The following is a 10,974-nucleotide window of genomic DNA, read 5'->3' as shown; positions in this document are numbered from 1 at the left end:
TTACAAGAGGCACATTACACAGAATGCTAAGTGTCATTGTATCAATCCTATTCTAAAAATATTAATGCACGCATATTTTGTATGAATTCTGTAAAGGGAAAATTGAATAAATAAATAATAAAAATAATTGATTAAAATAAATGATTTGAATACACCTTTTGTATAATAAGCAATGACTTTAAATTCAAAATTGTTGATTTCCTAATTAAATGTTCTATTTTGGTGGTGCTTAAAGTAAAAAAAGTGGCATAACTTTCTAAGAAAAGGCAAGGCAGGTTTGAAAACATTTCAGTACATTTAATGATTAAACAAACAGAGAAATTTTTGTAGTGTGTAAATCAATCAATAAAAGACCAATACAAAGATAACATTCCTAAGAATTTGTGTTTTACATGTATGTGTTTAAAATAAAATTTCTCCTTCATCTCGTATTTGTCATTGACCCAAATAGAGGTCAACGGCACTTGTAATCAGATACTAGCATCTTTAATCTTTCTGACAGAGGTGCAAAAATCAAAACTCTTTACTTGTGCATGTGACTGATGCTGAAATGCTCTCTAAGTAAACATAATTTGATATTTGGACTAAATGATGTACTATGAATAAACACTGACACTGAACCTTTGGTTGCATGATCGCAGAGCTGACATTGCAAGAACCCGTTTCAGTGCCAAGGTTTTCAAATGATGCAATTTTTAGTCAACTGGACTTTGTTTTCAATTTATTGAAGACATTTTGCCACTCCTCTAAATGGCTTCATCACCTGTCTGATGAAACTGATGTACCATCACGACGTGACACAGCTATTAAAGAGCCACAATTCAAGGAAAGTTACTGTAAGAAATACAAAGTCCAAAGAGAACTATACATTTTACAAAATATGCCTATATGGACTATTCTCATTCAAAATCAACAAGTCAGAATGGATCTTTATTTCATGCCAGTATAAGACAATGTCTATTGAAGAGACAAGAGTAAAATTCGGCTTGACTGGTTAAAAAAATCAAATGGCTCTATGGTCTAATCAGTATTATGACAATAGATTGGGCCAATTTAATTTGGCCTTGAGTCCAATCATGCGCCTCTGTCATGAATCCCCACCTAATTTACAAAGCAATACCAATTCAGATTGGTTCTGCGGAGGAGTGTTTTCTTTACTGCCCACAGACTTGAGGAAGGAACAGAGAAAAGGAACTCAAACAATGAAACAACAAAAGACTCACAATGATTATAACCAATGTTCAAAAATGTGGGATAAGTAAGATTTTCTTATTTTTAAGTATCTTATGCTCACCAAGGCTGCATTTATTTAATCATAAATACACTGAAAAGAATGAAAAAGAATGAAAAAGAAAAGAACGAAAAGAAAGGTCCTAGAATGAGAATCAAAATTAATGTATTTAAATTTCATGTTAGTGTGACCATAATTAACCATGTATTTTCATACATCTGACAAGGGAGTGATCGCTGACCTTTGCCATGCTTCAGTGGCCTTGACAAAGAATAGCATTGCATAAAAGCTATGTCTAAAATATCACATCAGTACATATACAGAGGCCAAACTGATTAGTATGATGAAATATATTCTCAGTATCAATACAGAGAGCATGCTTTGATTGAACAAAGTCTCTCTCATGCAGGAGTCACCTGAGAGGTTAGCTTGTACTGTAGCTGTTCCAGGGTAAATAAGCAGCTCTTTGAGTGCACCCCATGCTCACATTAAGAGGGGTCTTTTTCCACCAGACTGTGCTCTGGATCAGTCGGTTTGAGAATGATCTTTGAGTGCCGTGAAACTAAGAAAAACTAAATTTGGTGTAGGAAAAAATTTTCATTCAGAAATTGCTAGTTCATTTCATAATTAATTACAAAGAAACAACAATAAAGAAATTGAAATTCTTGTAAAACATACTTGAATAATTTTGTTTTATTTACAACTTATTTAAAAGCTTTAGAGGGCACATGAAAAAAGTAAATTTCACATAAAGGTGATTGTTTGCATCCCTTTTGTCCACTTTAGTCAATTTCCATAACTTCAATTCCAATTTTGTCTGTAATTGAACAGGATAAAACAAACTGAGGATGTAGCAAGTAAAAATATTTGAATGTGTTGATATTCAGCAATGATTTGCCAGTGAATGACTTCTCAATGAGTTGTATAACCAATCTGAATCAAGACAAAACACACAAAGCATGGAGAATTTCCGGGACAAATAAGCTTTGGGGTCTCTCTATTGAGAATCAAACTAAGGCTTCTTTAATCCCTTGGTAAAAACGTGGATCAGCCCATTGTGATGGGGCAACAGCATAACAATGAGTGGTGAATTATGGTTGTTAACCCCATGTGCCCTTTCACAAAATAACAGAATATAGTTCTTTATATCCCTCTTGAGCCAGGGATAATTCCTTATATAATTTAAAACATTTGGAAATGGAACATTGCCAGTTCCTTCTGGATGAAAATACAACTGAAACCAATTATTATGCTTCAAAAGCAATACTAACCCTCCAGTTCTGCTTCTATCAGCTGTGCGCGGAGCCTGTTGCCCATTTCAATGAGTTGCCGTTTGTCCTGACTGAGGCTGGAGATCAATAGTGCAGCCTGTTTGAGCTTTGACTGAAGCGAAGCAACATCACCCACAGTGCCTCCTCTGATGAAACTCTGCAGCAGCAGCAGCTGTTGTCTCGGGGACAAGTTCTCCTCCTGAAGCTGCTTTACCATCTCACTCTTGAAAACCGGACATACATTCTTGTTTAGGCAATCATAAAACATACTTCTGATAAGACACAATTCATGTCAGTAAAATGTAAGCGGCATAAGAAATGACATATAATACACATTATTAGCTTTGCTCATAATTATTATTAGGTACCTGATTTTTTTGTACCTGATTAAGGACAATGGGCTCTCTCCTGCTTGCAAGGTCAACCTTCAGTGCTGAAACCTGGCCACATATATATATATATATATATATATATATATATAGTAGTTAAATAAAGAAAGGAAATTATATTAATCAATGTCTCTTTAAGGCAGAAAGATCATGCCTTTATTTGCATTTACTACAAAGTATTGGTTAAAGTTAAATTCTATATACTTAAAACTTGCCTGGTTGCCAAGTGTAACACTCTCTAGGTTGTGGAGCAAACTGCCTTTTTGGTACTCTTCAGCCTCCCGTCTCACTTCATTCAACTCCAGCTCAGCAGCTGCCACTCTTTGCTTCAGCCTTGCTTCTTCAGCTGCTGCTGCCCTCTTGTGATTTTCCAGCTCCAGACATAAGCTCTCATTCTCCATGTGTTTTGAGTGACACTGGAGAAATATAATCACATATACAGTATGTATTCAACTTTCCCTCTAACTCATCATGAAATGCCACAGAAGAGCATACTTATTAGAAAAAAAAGCAACTAGGGACTGCACATCATGTATACTTGCTCTCCGCTAACTGGTGTGTGTGTGTGTGTGTGTGTGTTAGCTGTTAATTTTTTTCCATCTAAACATGAATTACATCATATTATGGTTTTTTAATTATAAGACGCCTGGGCAATGGACTAAAATTATTACTTGCTGGGTAAACTGTTCCACAGAAGACTCCAAATGAGCCAACCTCACTTCCTGTTTCTTTAGAGCAGCGGCACAGGCTACTTTCTCCACTCACAGCCCACCTGCAAATACTCTTCTTTAGAACACTGTCCTCCTACCAAAATCTTATCTCACCTCATCTTTTCGCCAGTGGGGCGCAGAAAACAATCTAATGTTTTAGACAGTTTTTAGTTTTTAATAAACTATGGTCTCATTAAGTGATCTAATGTGGTTTTGAAGTTATGCATTGTCAGAGGAAACAGGGAATGCAAGGGCAGGAATGCTGTCAGTATTGACTGTCTTGAAAGACTTCTCTAACCGCTCCTCAAAATCACAACATTTGGCCTTAAGCTCCAGGATCTCTTTCTCCAGAGTCTGACTGTAGCCTGTAGTCCCTGAAATAGACAAATCACTGTCTTACAACAGGGTGGAGGTTAAATTTCCTGAGCCTTCTTTTTGTAAGTGCATTATTGTCCTGCGATTTATGTTTTCTTTTACAAAGTATATAGTTTATAGTATATTACCCAGAATATTCTTTTAAAATGGCACATGGGGATCATTATTTCCCAACAAGTAGGGTAAAAATTTAGAAATTTCTGAAAGTGTTGAAAATATGTCACAGAAATAATAAAATATTCTTTTAAGTTTCTTTCAAGACTCTCGTGTACCTGCAGTGCTGGGCTCTGGATTTACGGTCTGACTCTGAGCTATAGGCATCTGCTGGCTCACGGTTCTCCATCTCTTTCCTCATTTAAGCCACCACTGCTCTAAGAGTGCTGTTCTGGTGCTGGAGTCTCCTGATCTCTTCTGATGGGAAACTACTGCTGTCTACTGCAGATACCTGCAGATGCAGTTCACACAGTTTTATGTTATGTAAGAAAGTAATGAAACAATAAAATTATGTTATAAGCCAATTAGCAACCACTAGGTGGAGGCAAGAGATTGTGGCATGCTGACACACTTTTAAAGATCTGAATTTTCAATCAGTTAACAAGCTATTACAGGACTGAGCACACACCACAAACATAATAATGGTGTGTGCTATTAAGATATGTATTACTTTACGGTCAGACTCGAAAAAATGCAGGCTGGCAATTTAAAGTGCTGATACATAAGCTAATTTATACTATGCTGAATATATGGATACCTGGCATTATGGGATAGAACCACTGATCTAAATATGACTGTTCTATATATATATATATATGTTCTCTATTATATATCAGTGGATAGAACCTTTCCTTGGACATAATGTCCAGGGAGATTGTGAACTTTCACAGCAACATTCTATGAGGGTCAAGCATCTTCTGCTGATATGCTATTTAAAGTCTCGTAAATGTTTCATACTAAATTACCTACCAAACAGCTGACAAGGCTGATCTGAACAGCTAAATGTGACATATAACTTCAGAATAGCTGTAATAGCATTGCACCTAGTGGATTTCATCTATAGTTCTATTTAATGAATGAAAGAGCAGGTCTTACATGAAATAAATGATGTGGATGTTGATAATGTCTGCTGTTTTTTATTTAAATAGTAACTTAAGCTACATTTTCTAAGCAACTAGACAGACAATCCTCCAGGGGCAAGTTAGGGTCAGATGATTCGCTTCATATGCTGTGTGACTCCTTCTATTCAGACACTTTGGCATGAAAGCCAGAGAACTGTTGGATGAGATGCCACCAGATCTTTAGATGTCATCATACCACATGTGTTTGTTTTACTAAAGTACATTCTAAATGGTAATGTGTTCCTTCACAGTATTAAATATCAGTCTGAATGGTGTAACAGAGAAAGCTGTGTGTGGTCTAACCCTGAATTCCTGTTAGTGCTAATTTGGTTCCACGTAATGCCTGATCTCGCTCTACAGTGACACTTTTCAGCAGTGTCACCATCTCCTGTAACTCTCGTTCTTAGGGCACATACCAAAATATAAATCATTACATCCTTCTACAGAACAAACCTTATGAATAAGATAAAGTCCAGAAGCTTGTGGGAAACACTAACTGATTAGAAAATATAGGTCACAAATATATGTCATAAAATACATTTTTGTTAAATATGAACTACAGGTTATGTTTACATTTTCTTTCTTCATGAAATTATTTTATTTTTAATATTTAAGAGAATATGTTTGTATTTTACGGTGTCTGTGCGCATCAGCTCACCTGGTCTCTGGCCTGTGTACGGCTTTGGGTGAGCTCCTCGCTCCTCAGGTAGTGCTCAGAACGCACCTCCTCACAACGCTGGAAAGATCATCTTTAAGAGCTGAACACACACACAAAAGGCATTACAAAGTCACAATTATGAGTGGGAAACTCAGAACGTTCTTTAAGCCCAGAATTTCCTAGTTGGGGGCGTGTCAGTGAATAAACATGTTGGATGCAATGGATGCAGCACCTACACTGACAACAATAAATTTGTTGAAATTAATGATTTTATTTTATTTTTTTTATAAAACTATCTAATTTGCATGTACAAATAAGGCAGTATTGTATAATTAGGATGGAATATATAGTGATTTAATCTACAGCACTTTAATAAATAAAGTTAATCTTTAAAAACACTGATTACTTTACACTGTTAAATGTAATCTTAGATTTTTATAATTATATACATTTTATAGTGTACATTATAATTACAATGTGTTTTAGTATTTATTAATTTATTTTGAACAAAGTAGTATAGAATTTTATATCAGACACTCATTGGCTATTATTGACTTTTATTGGTCATAACAAAAAAAAAAAAAATTTGTATCAGCCAGAATTTTAATATTGATGCTTCCGTACTCTTACTTTTATTTCTCACAGTACAATTGCAGTTAAACAATTTAAATGTTGTATAAAAGGTATGCAATTATTATTATCCTGTGACCCCTCACCTTTCTATATCCTCTTTACAACCTTTTCAGCTCTGCTCTCCCTTTGGCTTCTCTCTCCCCGGCAGAAAGCAGCTCTGTATCCTTGGCAACATTTTCTTTTGAGATCTGCGTGATGCAAGTATCCCAGCCAGATCGAGTTGTTTCCAGCTGCACTCTGAGCCTTCATTATCAAATAAGACAGGGGTTCTCAAACCTCTCCATGAAGTACCCCCAGCACTGCACGTTTTGTATATCCACTTCAGGTCTTGCAGTCTCCACTAATGAGCTGATGAGTTGAATCGGGTATGATAATTCAGCGAGCCATACAATATGTGCAGGGCAGGGGGTACTCCAGGACAGGTTTGAGAACCACTGCAATAAGAGATTCAAATCTAAAGCGGATCTGGTTGCAGCTGTGGTAACAAACACAAGTTAAGTCTCTCAACTGAGTACAGATAAGGCCATGTTGTCTGTCTTAACCTATGCATCTTACATCGTTAAATTATAAGCACAGAAACATTAGGAGCACTTGTTACCTTGAGGCCTTGAATTTTAAACATGTTATGTAATCCTAGTGCTCAGACACCCACACATTTCCTCTCAATTTATTTACACTAATTTAGTCATCAGCAGGAGTCGCATAATGCATCTCCCTTCTATATACACAAATGGACCATTTCAAATTTCATGAAAAATTTAAATCTGTATGCAATAATATGTACTCCAAACAGCTGAAGTATTTCTTGCCAAGTAAAAATGAACCACTGAACATTTCTGTGAATAGTAATTTCGATATTGTGTGTCTTACTCAAGTATCTGCTGGTCTCGGTGATGAAGATCATCCATATAGCTCTTTTCTCTCCTCTCCTGTTCCACAATCATCATGTCCAGTTGGGCTTGCAATTCTGAGATCTCTTGGAGCTCCCTGGCATTAGCCTCTCTTATGAGACCCAACGCGTCCTCTTTCACCCGAGACCTTCGTTCCAGCTCTGCATGTCTGCACATATCAAATTTCAAAACATCAAGAGCAAGACATGCTGACCTACCCAGCGTAATCTGAGCTATGCATAATAATCATCCAAAGAAAGGTTCATGACCTCAAATGTTTTTCATTGGTCATTAGGATCTAAAAACGTTCATGTCATTTGCATTTACTGTATCTTTATGTGTAATAACTGGATTTGATCAGGGGTAGTACTTGCTTCCTGCTGTAGGCTTCTTGCTCTTTTTTTTTTTATAATTGTTTTAGTTTGTCTTCAAACTCTTTTATCATGTAGAACAGTAATCATGATTGATCTTCTTATATTCAACATTCAAAAAGAAATGCTTTTTAGCACACAGTTTACCAGTTTACCTGGAGTCTTTCATTGTTGTGGTGTTCTCTTTAAGTCCTTGTCTCTGCACTGGATCTCTTTTTGAGCCTGCTGGTAAAGTTCTTCAGAGGCCTGTGAATTTTGGCGTGGACCTCCAGCTTTTTGCTCAATAGCTTTTCCTGGACAATTTAATATTATTACTTAACTCAAAATTATCCTTGCAGAAGATCACTCATGCCAGAATTATACGATGGCCAAAAGTATACCTGAACACTACATCTAAAATATGTTCTCTAACAGCTTCTACTGTTCTAGAAATGTTTTCCAAACTAGGTTGGAACCTGGCTGTGGGAATATGCCACGTTTCAGATGTACTGTATGAGTTCAGGCACTGACATTTAGGTAATGGTGCCTAGGTCCTGTTTGGCGTTTCAATTTATCAACATACAGTAGTTTTGATCATGTAGTGTCTAAAGCAATGGTTCGTAACCAGGAGACCTCAGCAAGGCCTTAGATTCAAAGTTGACATCCACTGGTCTAAATGGGCCTGACTTCCAATATAAAGTTTATAATAGGTTTGATGTGATATGGGTCTTACTTTGAGCTCATGTGAAAGAACCACACTGTTCATTTCATCCAGCTTCAGATGGAATTCATGCACCCGCTTCCTCATCTCACTGTCAAAATCTGCCATCATTTCCTGTTGTGGATTGCAATTTACAAGATTCACCGTATTTAATTGATATTGTTTAAACTAATAATGCAGGCAAAAAGAGATTTACAAAAACACATATATGTCTGTGCTTATAAAACACTCAAATGTCAAAAGTCAAGCGACAACAACAACACTGAGGACTGAGCAATAATCTATTTTTGAAATGACCTACACCCTAAATAGCTTTAGTTCACCGACATTATCTGTGATCCTTCACGGCCTTATCATTTTACTTTACAGACTGAGTGAGGTGAGGATTGCTTTAGCGATTAGTTGACATAGCTCAACAACTAAGAACTCCTGCCAGCTGGAACCCCTTTAGGTCAGTGGTTTTACTTTAAATAACACACAATGTCCTGGCATTAATCCCAGGACATCCACTTTGTGGACTAATTTTTAGACCAGAAACAGCATCATAACTGAAAATATGCAAGACAAATAAGATATTACAGCTTTAGATCTTGTAACTTCAATTTAGGAATGGGCCATAATAGATGTCTAGTCAGTTAATCAAGTCAATTTTTTTTATTTTTTATTCTGTGGCTGTGTTTTCAGTGTGTTACAGCCACCTGTGTGCAGACAGATATCTTTTGGCCATTACAGTACATCTTGCAGTGTTTTTGAATGTCCTCTGCGCAGGCATTGTAACGTGTCTAGTTAAATATAGTCCAGGGCTTTTTTTTAAACATACGACCCCCTGTGTTTTTGAACACAATAAAATGTTGCGTAATCTTGCGGGTTGCGCCATACCTGTTTCTGCAGTGCCAGCTCACCATCGGACTCTCTAATTCCCTGCCGAAGATCCCGTTTCAATGTTTCATTCTCCTCCTGAAGTTTCTGAATCTCATATTCCATCATGCTAAAAAGCCAGAACAAATTTCATCAAAATTCCACAAAAAGCAAATTTAGAAATCAGTGTGGATGACCAAATATAGATGATCCTGAGAAACAAGGCCATACCTCTGGACTCTTTCAAAGTTGACTCTATGCTCGATTCCCCTCCTCTGACATTGCATTTCTATATCCTCCTTTACCCTTTACTGCTCCTCCAGGGCATCCTGAAGTTTTGCTGTCTCAATCCTCAGCTCACTGATATCTTCCCGCCTTACACTCCCTTACGTCTGAGCGCGGGCTGCCAAGGCACCATAACGCTCCAGCTCTTTGTCCCTCTCCTCCAACACACATAGTTTATACTTGAAGTCATCCCTCAAGCAGAGGAAACCTCTCTCGGGGTGGACAGCTCTGATGTGGCTTCATTTAGAGCAGTCTCCAGTTGTCGAATCCACAAAGCCTTAAGTTCTTTCCATTCTCTTTCTTTACAAGCCAGCTGGGCCTCCAGTTCAACAGCTTCCTGCATGGTTACGAAGCAAATGTTGAACAGGTGGGCACTGAAACACTTGACATCCTGTTAAGCAAATCTGTAGACACAAGAAGTGATTACAAAGTGCTCCTCAGAACAAGTTTATAAGTAAACATGTTAAATGAAACCCTACACATCATATAAAGCCATAAATTGGTTAAAAGGGCATCTGATAATGGCATGTATTTTAAGTTGTATCCGAAAAGAATAAAAACAACTGACGTAAAAGTTCAGCTACAAGGAGAACATAAGTCCTTACCGCCAAAATACTGAACCGTCACAAAAACAAGCTATTTTAAACAATTTCAACAGAATTAGAACTACTTCATTCAATAAAATTGTTACTCACTTTCACGCGTATATCAGCCCAAGAATAAATGAAGAGCCTAGTATTTACTTCGGTTAGCTTGCACTGCGAATATTGTTTTATTTTATGCTCTTGTCATAAGTTCAGATGACCGGAACTGTGTAAAAGTCAAAATACACATCAGCTGCTCCCGAAGGAATATGTCTAAAATAGTTTGCATTTAACGTTTAGGTTAGCTAAGCTAACAAGCTAAGGCTTAGCAGGAGTTCTAGCTCGGTGCCACCCACAGTCTATGGTGCCACCACAACTCCATATTGCTATGGCAACAATGGGCGTCTGCAGCAACATCCGTTTCTATGGTTTCCCAGATGAATGAGTTCCCTTTTTTATGTTACAACTGAGCGTCATTTGCTTACTTTGAAAGTCGGAAATTGTTGTGAGTTCCACTTCTGATTAAGCTCTATTTATGACATGACTATCATTTCCCGCTATAAAAGGTATGCTAATTATCGTTTCCGATACGTTTGTTTGAAAATAAATATTAAATAAATAAATAATTAAAGGTTCATAAATAAGAAATAGAAAATTCTGTTATTTTGAATTGTATTTTTGGTTAAGTTACGTAACGTTATACTACTAAACGTTTCTGACAATGTTCTACAAAGGACGTTTTACGTTACAGACTCCGGCACGTCTGTCAGGCTTAAGTACATTGTGTACCTCCCCGCCAGAGGTATAAGACAAGTTGAAACTAAGTTTTCACAAAGTGTAAACCTGTGATACAACTTTTCCTGCGGCTTACAAAACTGTACAAAAGCGACTGACGCAAAGGGGA

At 37.0% G+C, this 10,974-nt stretch overlaps 1 pseudogene; it reads right to left on the bottom strand.

Annotated features, from left to right (window-relative positions):
- Positions 1–276: 276 nt before the first annotated feature.
- Positions 277–9,846, bottom strand: LOC122134653 (annotated as a pseudogene).
- Positions 9,847–10,974: the final 1,128 nt, after the last annotated feature.

Source organism: Cyprinus carpio, chromosome A12 (genome assembly GCF_018340385.1).
Source record: "Cyprinus carpio isolate SPL01 chromosome A12, ASM1834038v1, whole genome shotgun sequence".
NCBI classification, from domain to species: Eukaryota; Metazoa; Chordata; class Actinopteri; order Cypriniformes; family Cyprinidae; genus Cyprinus; species Cyprinus carpio.
This window is presented reverse-complemented; position numbering and strand designations above follow the sequence as displayed.